The sequence below is a fragment of the Camelus ferus genome, chromosome 20, assembly GCF_009834535.1.
Source record: "Camelus ferus isolate YT-003-E chromosome 20, BCGSAC_Cfer_1.0, whole genome shotgun sequence".
Classification (NCBI taxonomy): domain Eukaryota; kingdom Metazoa; phylum Chordata; class Mammalia; order Artiodactyla; family Camelidae; genus Camelus; species Camelus ferus.
Window position 1 is genome coordinate 26323098 of NC_045715.1, and position 13414 is coordinate 26336511.

The 13414-nt window shown below is 51.5% G+C and overlaps 1 long non-coding RNA gene across 3 annotated transcripts in view; it reads left to right on the forward strand.

Moving 5' to 3' along the window:
* Positions 1–13414, forward strand: part of LOC106730377 — a 64913-nt gene that overhangs the window by 4817 nt on the left and 46682 nt on the right. For all 3 annotated transcript variants that reach the window (XR_004313568.1, XR_004313567.1, XR_001366836.2), the window contains exon 2: positions 12342–12396. This is a non-coding gene — a long non-coding RNA (uncharacterized LOC106730377). The remainder of the gene's footprint in view (positions 1–12341; positions 12397–13414) is intronic.

Here is a 13414-nt window from a genome sequence, read left to right on the forward strand (position 1 = left end):
AAGGTGGGCAAAGGGGACAGTCCAAGTGGGTTTCCAGTATACACCTGTGTAACAGCAGAGCCAGGGAGTCCCACCACGGCCCACTCCCTCAGCACCTGCAACCACTTTGTTAATTTACCCAGAGAGTCTGTTTCCCACTCTCAGGGTTCTGGGTGCCCTTCTCCTAAGGAGGAGTTTGAAAGGTCAGGAGGCAGTGTGGTGACAAAGAGCAAGGATTTGGAGCCGAGCAGTCCCAGCTCCACCACTTACCAGCTGGGTCACCTGGACAAGTCACTCGGCCTCTCAGGGCCCCAGGGTCCTCATACTATCAAGTAGGGGTAATAAGTAACAGTACCACCTCACTGAGTTGGTAAGAGACTTAGGTGAGGAAATCGATGTGAAGTGACAGGCGAAGTTAGAATAGCAGTTTTTTTTCCTCCCAGTTTTATTGGGATATAATTGACATCCAGCACTGTATAAGTTTAAGGTGTACAGCAGACTGATTTGACTTACATACTTATCACAATAGGTTTAGTGAACATCCATCATCTCCCATAGATACTAAATTAAAGAACTAGAAAAAAAGTTTTTTTCCTTGTGATGAGAACTCTTAGGATTTATTCTCTTAACCACTTTCATATACGACATACAGCAGCGTTAACTACATTCATCGTGTTGTACGTTACACCCCTAGTACTTCTTTATCTTATAACTGGAAGTTTGTACCTTTCAACTGCCTTCAACCAATTCCTCCCTGTCCTCCCCCCTCCACCCCCGCCTCTGATAACCACAAATCTGAACGCTTTTTCTGTAAATTTGTTTGGTTTTGAAGTATAATTAACCCACAACACTATGTTAGTTCCTATTATACAACATAGTGATTCAATATTAGAATAGTAATTTTTATAATCATCTCCAAATATTGTTGCCATTGGGGGGGCAGTAAGAAAAACTTGGCGGGACCCCCTCCCTAGCCTAGACTGAGCCCAGGAGCTGCCTCGGCAAGGGAAGGTTACCCAGGCAGCCCAGCCCTTGCTGCCGGCTGGGGCTACAATGTCCTGGGTGCTTGCATAAAATTTGGGATGGGGATCAAGTGGCTTTGCGTTTGCCAAGCACAGCTTTCCCTGGACCTCAGAAGCTGCAAGCCTTGGCCAGGCTTTCCAGGTGATGAAATGAGCCGACCCTGGGTGAAGCTAGTCAGCCACTGCCACAGCCACACTGCCCTACCCTCTGCAGTGAGAACAGAACAGCGTGTCTCCCTCTGGGTGTCAGGCTGGCCCAGAACCCAGGGTCTAGGGACAAGGTTGGAGAGTCAGGCAGAGGAAGGGAGACAGTGGATCCTGGTACAGGCCCCTTTCCCTTGCTGGGCCTCACTTTAGGAAATTTCTAAGGCTCCTTCAGCTCAGGGAGGTGTGTCCCCTCCACCTTCCCAGGGAAAGGGAGTGGGGCTGGACGTTCCCTGAACTCTTACTTCTGCCAAGAAAACAGAGTCTGGGTTCTAGTTTCTCCTTCCCTGCTTCCCCCCTCCCTCCCTCCCTTCCTCTTTCATGTTTTCCTAAGGACTGGGCCCATTCTGCTGCAGTTAAAACACCTATTCTGGAGGCTTGAGGGTCTAAGATGAGAATAAAGGACACAAGCCCCCACCTACCCCACATCAGTGAGGTGTCAGCAAGGGGGCTCAGATAGAGGGTGTGGTGGCAGCTCTGAGGGGCCAGACGGGGCTGAAGGAGAGCAGGACGTGGCACCTTGGAAGGAGAGGGACGGCCTCCAGCTGAGGGGACTGCTGTGTGTCTGAAAGGGCAGAAGTCAGAAGCCCTGGGCAGCCAGCGACTCTCCTCAGACCACCCAGACTTCCACTTCTGTGCCCTGGCCCCTTAGATCCTGCTTGGACCTAAGGCCCAGCTTTGAGGTGGGGGCTCCCCGGGGGCTGGGCATCCTCCTACCCCCGGGGGCTCCAGCGGCCCTCTCAGCGGCTTCAGGGGCTGCCGGTGACCGGCTGAGAGCAGCCACTGGTGTGGAGGAGAGCAGCCACTGGTGTGGAGGAGACCAGCCGCCGACAGCAGCCTCTATCCTCACTCTCCCTTTCGGATTTCATTCCGGGGTCACTCAGCTGTGATTTTCCTACTGCTGAGTCACTCAGGGAAGGGCAGTAAACCAGGGTGATTAAACGTGTTTTAGTTCCTGGGATTTCCCAATTCTGTTTACAGGAATTCAAATGAATGCCACAGAAGCACCTGTGGTGAGATGGGCGCGAGCCTCTGCAGATACCCCTCTCGGCTTGGGGGCTCTCTTAGGGCACAGCTGGGGTCTCCCTGTCAGACCCAGGACTTCCTGGGGGCAGGGCTCCATCTCCCCTTAGCCTGGGGTTCCCTGAGGGCGGGGCTGTGTCTCCCCTCAGACTGTGGCTCCCTGAGGACAGGGCTGTGTCTCCCCTCAGACTGGGGTCCCTGAGGGCGGGGCTGTGTCTCCCCCTCCTGTCAGGGGCTCCCTGAGAGGTACGGCCAGCTCTCACTTTCTGTACCAAGCCCTTGTAGCCATGGGGCACTTCAGAGGTACTGTTGGACCCACTATCGGGAGCAGACTAGGTGGCCTGGTGTCCCCTCCTGGGGTTCCTCTCACATCAGAGGAAGATGCCCAGACATGGTGTCTCTCGTTTCTCTCCTGTGCTCATTCTTCCCCTTTCCTTTCTCCTCTCCCAGTCACACCAAAAGCGCCTGCAGCCCTTTCCTCATCTCCCCCCACCCATCCCAGAACATAGCCATTCCTGCCCTGCCCTTTGGTCCCCTGTTCTACCCTCGAACCACTTGCTACTCATTGACTAGGGAGCAAAGGTGGCAGAATTGGACATTGTGGTGAAACCAGAATCCAAACGGGCGGGGCAAGGGCTGGCTGCCTTGCTCCTGCTGACGGCTGGCCGGGCTGGCCGACCGAAGTCTGGCCGGGCTCCTCTGGCTCCATCATCAGTGGGAGCTGCAGGCCAGAGAGAACTGGCTCGTGGTGCAGCTCAGAGGGAGAGACAACAGGATTGGCTGGCTGGTCATTGGCTGGCGCAGGAGGGGCGAACATCAGTCCACGTTTCCACCATCCCTGACGTGGCCGGCGCTAGCAGCAGCTCATCATGGTGACTTCTGCGGGACCCGGCAGCCCCTTTACACACAGCAGTTCTTGGCAGCAGCAGCAGCTCCTGTTTGCAGAGCCTGTTCTCGGGACCACCCACAGGTGTTATATATTTTGGATATTAACCCCTTATCAGATATATGGTTTGCAAATATGTTTCCCATTCCATAGGTTGTAATTTTCATTTCATTGACACTTTCTTCAGAGTAATCTTTGAATCCTATGTCAAAACCTATTTCATTCTTTGCCTTAAAACTCTTCAGAGACTTCTTGCTGGATTCCAGGTGAAGTCCAACTGCTCTGCTTATCTCTCCATCCTCCTCTCTTTCACCTTTGACATCTCTTTTCTCTCTTTCTTCAGAGACTTGGCACATGCTGTTCCATCTCAGTGTAGGACACTTATCCCTGCAGACCCAATCCTGTGCCCCACAGCCCTTCCCCACCCATCTGACTCTTTCTCATCCTGCACATTCCTACTTCCTCCACTCGGCTTCCCGTGTCCCAGGCCTGGGAGAGATGCTCTCAGAGCACTTTTCCTCACAGCTGCTGGATGATATTTGTGAGATGTTAACTGGTGTCCTGTTTCCTCAGGGGTGGGCCATGACAAAGCAGAAAGCAAGAAATTCTCTGGCCTTTGTGTTCTAAAGCCCAAGCTCTTGGGGAACTGCAAGAATGAAAGCATTAAAAAAAATGAGAGAAACATTAAAAAAAAGAAAGCACGTGGAAAGATGCTCACCATCACTAGTCATTAGGGAAATGCAAATCAAAACAACAGTGAGATACCACCTCATACCCATTAGGATGCCTACTATCAAAAACCCAGAAAACAACAGTGTTGATGAGCACGTGAAGAGATTGGAACTCTTGTGCCCTGTTGGTAACAGTCACTGTGAATATAAAATGGTACAGAAAACAATATGATGGTCCCTTTAAAAATGAAAAACTGAATTACCAAGTGATCTGGCAATTTCACTTCTGGGTATATACCCAACATAATTGAAGGTAGGTTCTCAAAAAGATATTTGTACACCCGTGTGCATAATGGCATTATTCACGATAGCTAAAACGTGGAAGCAACCCAAGTGTCCATTGTCAGATGAATGAATACGCAAGATGCAGTAAATACATGCAATAGAACATCATTCAACCTTAAAAAGGAAGGAAATTGTGCAATATGCTACAACATAGATGGAACTTGAGGACATTATGCTAAGTGAAATAAGCCAGTCACAAAAAGATGAATACTGTATGATTCCACTTAGATGAAGTAGAGTGGAGGCAGAAAGTGAAATAGTGATTTCTGGGGGCTGTGGGGAGGAGAAAATAGAGTTATTGTTTAATGGATATAAAGTTTCAGATTTACAGATGGTCATGGTGTCTGGGATGGCAGATATTATTCCAGTTAAAGGAGCTACCACAGGACCTGCAGTATCTGCCTCTGGAACACCCTTATCTGCAGGGGGTTTACCAGGTCCCAAAGGGCCAAGTCCTGAGGCTAAGAAATGTGGGAGAGAAAACTAGGGCCTTTTAGTCGAACCTGCCCACAAATCTCACAGACACAGGTCACTAATGTAAACTGGCGCAACACATTCCTCTCCCTGAATATCTCTAAGAATTTGACCCAACTCCTTCCCTAAACTGAGAACAATGGCTGCCTAGTTGCTCTACTTTTGAGTAACTAAGTGCTCCCCAGAGGTGACCCTCTGTCTGACAAAGGTCAGATGTCCTCCATTTTGGAAAAGAAGGCAGGGAGGAAGGAGAGAATAAGAGAAGAGAAAAAATAAAAGACAGAGAGTCTTGTTCCACCTGAAAGGTGTGGCCAAACGGGCAGGAGGAAATCCGGAGCGCACAGGCACGCAGATGCCAAGCTGCTGAGAGGCGCACGTAACATGAGGCCGGAAAGGGCACTACACTGGGCTACGGTCTGCAAGTCTGTGTCCCCTCAAAATTCACATGTTGAAATTCCACCCACCAAGGAAATGGTATTAGGTGGGGAGGGCTTTGGGAGGAGCTTAGTCTTGAGGGTGGAGCCCACATGAATGGGACTAGCGCCCTTATCAAAGAGGCACAAGAAAGCTTCCTCTCCCCTTCCACCATGTGAGGACACAGTGAGAAGAGGGCTATTTCTGGGCACTCACCAGACACTGGCACCTTGAGCTCAGACTCCCCAGCCTCCAGAACTATGAGAAATGAATTTCCGTTGTTTGTAAGTCATCCCATCATCCCGTCTGTGGCATTTGGTTATGGCTGCTCCAGCTGACTAAGACACTTGTACATAACAACATGGTGTTCGTCATCACAGAGAGACACTTTGGGGTCAGATTCCTCGCTGGAGGGGAGAGAAGGATGTGGTCAGCTGAGGAAACAGGGTCAGGGTCTGTCTTTGGAGGTACCATGGGTGCTGTGAAGTCAGCTGGAGGCTGGTTTGAACCCTGGCCCGAGCATCACCACCTCACTGAGATGAATTAACGGGTCTAGGCGCACAGTGGGTGTTGAGGAAGTTGCAGTTTCATTTCTTTCTCCATTTTCTACTAAGGATGCCATGGGCAGTTAATAGTCTCTGAGCCTCAGTGACTGTCTCTGAGATGAAATGCCTGGCTCCGTGTATCTCTCTTCCTCCAGCAGGTTAGTCCAGAAATCCTCTCATGGCTGTGGGAGAGAGGGAGAGAGAGAGAAGGAAAGAAGAGCAAACTCAGAAGCACTTCTCGAGCCTTGGTTGGCGTCTCATGTGCGAACGCCCATTGGACAAAGCAGGCCGCATGACCAATCCTGTGCGGTCACAGTGAGAAGTGCTGATCAGGAAATACAGAAGGCGGTAAATAAGAAAAAGAGTTGCTGTGGGGCCTTAAGAACTGAAATTTGGGAGCCATCGATTCAAATAGCAACTCAAATGTGCTGTGAGGGGAATGGAAAATGGCGAGGGTTACAAAGGCAACAGTTAAGGACATTCTAGAAAAGTTGTCTACGTGATCTTTACAGAACCCTGGGTTGGTGCTGGAAGGCACTTGGTCACTTACTGGCAGCAGATTGGTTGCTAAGCTGTGTTCTCTAGGGAGTGAAGAAGACAAGCTCCAGGTGGTCTCAGGATAACAGCCAAAAGTTTGCATTTGGGGCTAATGTGTGCAAGTTCTACTTCCTTAGTGGCCTCCCGGCTCCGTTTTAGACTCTTGCATTTTGTGGTTCATGGTCCACAGAGGGCATTGCAAAGTCACATGACAAAGGGCAGTGCTCCAGAGAGGGATAAAGAATTGGGTTGTGGCCATTTTCTTCCGGCTACTACAGCAAGCATCAGAGTCAAGGGTACACAGCTAAAAGCTCAGTAAATATTAGAACTCCCCATGGGTGCCCCCTTCCCTCTCATTTCCCAAAACAGGTGACAGGTCGTCACTTTGGGGCTCTGAACCGGGGAGACGAGAAGTTCAGTCAGCTTGGAAGGAGACTATCAGTTACGATTAGGTTTAGCTGCCAGGGATAGAAAATCCCAAATAACAGTGGGCTAAATGAGGCAAACACTCCTCTGTCATGTAAGCAAAATCCAGAGCAAAGCAGCTCAGGGCTGATATGGCAGCACCACAGTGGACAGGGACCAAGGCCCTCCTAGACAGTTTACCTCCTTCCTTAACACAGCTTTTACCTCAGGGTTCAAGAGGGCCGTTTAAGCTCCAATCATCACACCTACATTCCGAAACAGGAAGAAGGAAGGCTGAAAAAGGGACTCCCTTTCTCTAAGGACAGTTTCCAGAGGTTGTACACACAACTTCTGACTCTATCCTATTACAAACACTGCGGCCACTCTCCCCTTCTTACACAGTAATAGCATTTTCAACTGGTCATATATCTGCTCAGCTGAAGACTACATTTCTCAGCCTCCCATGCAGCTACATGTATAAGACTAACTTCTGGCCAATAGACTGTGAGTGAAAATGATACAGCCACTAGTTGTGACCTCAAAGGGAAGAAGTTTGACCTCCCTTTCCCCTCTCTCCCTTTCCTACTTGCTGGGTTGTAGATGTGATAGCAGGAGCTGAAGCAGCCATCCTATGTGATGAGATGAAGGTCTTATATTGATAATGACAGAGCAACAAGATAGAAGGGCCATAGGGCACCTGCTAGGCCTTTATATGGGAAATAAATACATTTCTCCATTACTTAGGTCACTACTATTTTGTATATCTCTGTTTCAGTAGCAAACGAATATCCTCTTTAATGTACAACCCATTAGTACTTATCTGAAAAAGTCACACTGTCTCAAGGGAGCCTGGAAAATGTGGTCTTTATTCTGGGCAGCCACGTGCCCACCTAATGATGGGGGATGCATCACTGAGGAAGAGAAGATACTGGAGGAAACTCACCAGTCCCAGCCACTGGAGGAATGAGAGCAACAGGCACAGCGTCTACTCAGTGTGGCCGGACACTGTGCTGGAGGCTTTGCCTCCACGTCCTCGTGGAGTCCTCACAGCCACCTGAGAACAGTTATTAGAGTCCCAGCTTTGGAGGTGAGCGGTCTGAGGCCCAAGAGATTGTGACTTGCAAGGTCACACAGCTCCTAGGAGCAGAACTGGGATTCAGACAAAGGTCTGTCTAGACTTGAGCTCCTGAACCTAAACCTGGCTCTCCAAGTGTGCTCCCTGGACCAGCAGCCTCAGCATAAGGACTTGTTAGAAAAGCAAATTGTCCTAGAAGTCACACGCTCTCGGGGTACGGCCAGCAACCTGTGTTTGAACAAGCTCTCCAGGGGATGTGAAGCACACTCAAGAGTGAGAGGTTTCCAGGTTGCAGGTTGCAGGTTGCTCCAAGGCAAACCTGAAAATGGTGCACATGGGCCCCTCATCTCTCTCTCCAGACAAACTCACCCACAAAGGGAGATTTAAACCTGACCAGATCCAAGCTTCGGTTCGCCTACCAGCCTCAGCCCTGGAGGCTGGCTTAATCGGTGCAGGCAGAGTTTGCTCTGGGTGGGGAGATGCCTCAGCCTTCTCCGCAGGAGAAGGGGTGGCGAAGAGGGATGTAGCTGTGCCTCAACCCCTGGATGTAGTTTTGGGGTGAAAAGGGGAGGTTCACAGTATCTTGGAATCAAGTCTTTGAGCATCTGATGTCTCCTGTTGAATGTACAAGATCACACCTCTCTCTCTCTCTCCCCCTCTTCCCTCCCTCCCTCAGAATCCCAAGGCACTGTTGTTCAAGGTATAGTTGGTTTTCAGCAGGAAGGAAGGGGATGGGAGTTTATGGTGCAGGCTTCAGGGACTTTGGTCATTTCTGGTTCCCTCCACGGGCAGGAGGTGATGATGATAGATGATCACATGTACAGCATTTACTCTGAGCCAGGCCATTTTCCAAGCTCTTTATATGCATCAAGTTCATTGAATCCCCACAACCCTATGAGGGAGGTACTATTATTATTTCAGTGTTCGATGGAGAAACTGAAGCACAGAGAGGTTAAGCAAGTTGCCCACTGTCACACAGCCAGTAACCAGTGGAGCTGACCTCTGACAACAGATGATGTGGCTGCAGTGTCCATGCTCTTAACTGCTGAGCTATTCCGCTTGCAAATAATAGTAAAGACATTTATGGAGTTTTTTTTTTTAATATTCCAGGCACTGTTGTAGGTGCTTTACATATTTAAAAAGTGTGACATTCTTACCATTGCATCAAGCGAGATATTTCCAGCAGACTCTTGGTGTTGGTGGATTAAACTTTTGTGGTTTGGATTATTTTTTAGGACTGAGTGTGTGTGTGCACGTGAGTGTCTCCCCAGGAAAAGTGGGAAAGGCGAGGCCAGAGACTGTTGCTCTTCCCATGGTGTCATGTTCTAAAATGAACCTGCGCATCACACTTGTGGCTTCTGGGGGAAAATAAACCAGTCCCCACCACCAGTCAAAACAACAATATTTGTGCAGCCCCGGTAATAACCGCTGGCACCGCCCTCCCTCCTGGCTTGCCGGCAGCGCCTTGCCCTCAGCTCACTCTCACTCCCAGGAGCCCTACAGCCTTCTTTCCCGGAAGCTTATGTTCTTGGGCTGGCAGCGGCTCCTTGGGCAGGTTCAGGGCTCGCCTCCTCTGAGAAGCCTTTCAGATGGCTCATGCCTTCACTCTGGGTGGGAATCAGCTCTTGAGGACCTCTGTGATGCAGGGCTCCATGGTTCTCCCTCGACTCCTGTGACTGGACTTTCTATGTCTCTTTTACTCCTCTCTCAAGTTTGCTTCTTCCCTTCTCTTTCTTCTGTCCTTACCTTTTTTCCCTTTCCTTGCCTTTCCCTTTCTTCCCTTCTATTCCCTTTCCCTTCCCTCCTCTGTACTCGCCTCCCTTTCTTTAATACTCTTTTCTACCCTTGACCATTCCTGCTTCTCTGCCTTGGTTCTTGAGATTCTCCCACCTGGTCTACTATCCCTACTCTTCACCTGTCAACCAGGGACCAGCTCAGGGCCTCACGCCTTGATCCAGCCTTTCCTGATGCCCACAGACCTGACTCCATCACCTCCTCCTCTGCATGCCTCAGACTTTCCGGTATCTAGTCAGCCCCACAAGTTTCATCATTTGAATCACTCTCAATTTACTTGGCATCATTTAAACATTTATTGTGCACCCACCATGTGCAATGCCTGCCTTTTCCTTTGCCTGGAAAACTCATACTCATACTTCAGAGCTTTCCCAGATATTGTCTCCTCCTACCTGGATCCTCTTTCCCATAGCTGGGCAGTGTCCCCTCTGCTCCCATGTCTCCTGCACATCACACGTGTGGTTAGCATCTATGTGGCAGCTGCTGACAGTGCCCTGTCTGCCCTGCCCTCACCACTCCCACGGACTCTGCAGGCTTGCGTGGCACTTGTGCTGGGGAGCTAGCACCTCCATACTCAGGCAGCAGCCCTCGAGTGGTGAGAAATGGAATTTGAGGACTATATACCCCAGCTTCCTTGCCCTGCAGGGGGGCAATTCTCAGGCATGCTCCACCCAGGCTTCCAGGGTTCTGCGTGGGGTGAAGCCCCGGCTGCCCACAGCAGTCACCTGCTCACCAACAGTCTCTGCCTTGGTTTCCCTCTGTTTCCTTGTCTTACTTCCTCACTGGTGCTTCTTGGATCCACTTCCCAAGTAAACGACTAGCAGCCAAATCTTGTCCCGTGATCTACTTCCAAGGAACTCAAACACGGATGGCAAATCATATAGCACTCACTCTGTGCCAGACACTTCCTAAGTTCTGGATTTGCAGGAACTCACTTCAGCTGTACAACAGGCTTCCTCACAAGGCAGACATTGCTATTATAATTTCCATCTCAAGTATGAGGAAACTGAGGCCCAGGGCCAGGCAAGGGGCAGGGAGCTGGTCAGTGAGTGAAGGGGAACAAGTCTGCACAGTTTTGCTTTCACACTTCTGGAGAATGGGGTGGGGCGAGCATCCCCGGCTCCCCACAAGAGCCATATCCAGCTCTGGTTGCTGTTCCTGCCTCCAGGCCATGGGCTAACATGGGTCCTGGAGGGGTTGGGAGAGAATTTTGTGATTGGAGTGGAGGTGGGGGCTGGGAATCTTAGGCAAAAACCCTAGGGATGATCTGAGAAGGCCTTGGTGGATGGGGAATGGTGTCTCCTTGGTTCCAATGAACAATTTTAACGGAGATGAGTTTCGCCCAGTAAAGGGAGGGGCAGGAGATAAGGGAGTCCAGCACTGTGTATTGGGGTGGGGGGAAGGAAGGTCAGTGAAGTCAGAGGCCCAGGGACCAGCACTGTATGTATAAAGGGGGGGTTGGGATGGACTAGGGTGGGAGGCCCCGGACCAGCCATGTGGGTGGGTGGGTGGATCGTGGGCTGAGAGGTCCTAGTGCCAGCAGTGTGGGTGGTTTAGGGAGGGTTGGGGTGCAGTCAGTGGGGCCAACTTCAGGGCAGTGCTCTCTGGGCCTGGAGCCCAGGGGTGGGGACCTGGTGAGGTAAGGACTGAAGGAACTGGGAATGGGGATGTCTCAGCATAGCTTTTGCTCCAGACTGAGTTCTCCAGCCCTTACTAGTCAAGTCCTTCTTTGTCCTGGCTGCTAAAATGCATAGAGGTCAGCATTGGAAGGGCCATGAGCAAGGGCCTGGGGAACTCGTGTGTGTGCGTGCGCGCGTGCGTGTGTGCAGTGTGCGTGTGTGTGTGTGTGTGTGTGTGCGTATGTGCCCCAGTGCTCTTGAGCTAGAGAGAGAGAGAGAGACTTCTTGGATCCAAACCCTCAGGGTGGCCCTTGGGAGATGGGTGGGGCCAGGAACTCCCGCCCTGAAACGTGGTCAGTTAGAGCAATCCAGACAAAAGCTGAGGGACAAGTATAAGACTCAGTCCCCCTGAAGCCAGCCTCTTCTTTAACAGGTGAGGAACCTGAGGCATAGACAGGGAGTGGCTGGTCTAGATCACAAGGGCCTCAAAGGAAGTCTCCCTGCCCCCCAGGCCAGGCCCTCCTCACTCCCCAGAGGGCTGGCAGCACCCGTCATGATCACCCGTCCACGGGGACTGGTGGCTACCTTTGGTCTTAATATCCATTGAAAATTTCAATTTCCTCATCTTAAAACAGCATTAAAATAAAAGCTCCTTTCTTACAGATTTTATGGGAGAAGTAAATGACCGAATACAAGTAAAGAGCTTGGAACAGTGTCTGACTCGTAATAAGCACCCAATAAATGTTAGGAAATAGTAACAATGATGATAATGATAAAAGATGCCACTGTTTTAAAGGTAACCACCATGTGACACTGAGTCTGATCTTGCCCCGGCTGTGCTGAAGCCACGGAACTGGGCAGACCACGTGGGAGGGGAGGCAGAGGCAGCAGCTAGCTGGTGTGAGGGGTCTGCCTGCCTCTCCGCATCATGGTCCTCGGCCCTGAGTTTGTACACTTGGCGCGCGTTTTCTGGTTTCTGCCAGGAGGTTTCCCTGTGACTCACTCTGATCCAGACCCCTTTTCCTGGCCGGCAGCACCATGGTATCAGCCAGGGAACCCCCAAGGGCAGGACTCAGTCCTGCATCACCCCTTGCTCAGCCCAACCCGCTTGGCCTGCCCCCAGCTCTGAGGGGTCAGCAGAGGCGCTGCCTGCCACGAAGCTGCTGGCCTGCACGGCATCTGCCTCCTGCCCCGTCCACCCTCGTCCACTGGGCCTGCTGTGGACCGCCAGCAGCTGACACGCATGCACATCATGCTTCCTCTGGGCTGACACTCACTCTTCCGGTACTTTGCACAGTCACTCATCTAATCCCGGGAGATCAGTTCTGCTCTTATCTGTGTTTTGCAGAGGAGAAAACTGATGCAAAGAAACTTGAAGTGATTTGTCCAGGATCATAGAGCTGGTAAGTGAGCCAGGCAGGCTGGCTCCAAATTCTGTACCCTTCACCGCACTAAACTGCTCTGAGGGGTCCCTTTCCCTCCTCCTCCAGGCCCCAGGGGCCAAGGTTGTGTGAGTGAATGAATGACTTGGTTCCATGCTCGCACACTGCAGACAGCTCTCTGGCCGCCCCAGTCGTGGCATCGTCGCTCCACTTCCCCTCCCTGTTGTCTATGTGGGAAAGACCTCACTGCCTGTTCTGCTCTGTGATTTCTGTCCTGAGGTCTGCCTTTCTGTTTTCCTGCCTTCCCCAGACCCCGACCTCTCCAGGTGGCTCCCAGCTAGGCTCTTACAATTTCTCCCCTCACTCCACAACCCCTCATGTTCCTTCCCCACTACCCCTTCACACTTCCGGATTAGCACTTCAGAGTTCCAGTGACTCCTCTCATTGGCTGTGGAGCAGACATCTGTAAGGAACTGGCCAATCAGAAGCCTTTTTCTGCCCTGCGCCCAGCACCACAGGTCGCAGGTTCCCTCTGGAGCAGGCACTCCGAGCGGGAACAGGGCTGTGCCCCGGTAAAGGGCTTGGTGGGAAGACAGGGTCTCTGTCTAGAGAGGCCAGGCATGAGGAGAAGGGGGCTCAAGGCAAGACAGAGTTGGGACCACAGAAGCCACCCAACACTCTGGCTTCTCCCTCTCTCCCAGTTTTAAGTCGCTAGGTCCTCCTTCTGGAGTGTGCGAAGTACAGGCATGCCACTTCTAGACCTCCAGCATCCCTTCCTCCCCTCCTCTTTCCTGTCAGGGCTGTGGGCCTTAAGGAGTGAGCATGGCCCTGCTGTTTACTCGCTGGTGTTTGCTCCTGGTCTGGCCTTGCTCCACTTAGGGCCAGGCCAGATGGCGCAAGCTGGATGGTGTAACCCTTCTTCCTTGGCCAAGAGGCTGACCCAGACCCAGTTCCAGGAGGGCCCTGAGGCGGAGGGACTTGTCCACAGAGAGGGCCGCATGGAGCCCCCTATGTCCCTGTGACGCTACCTGTAGGATGG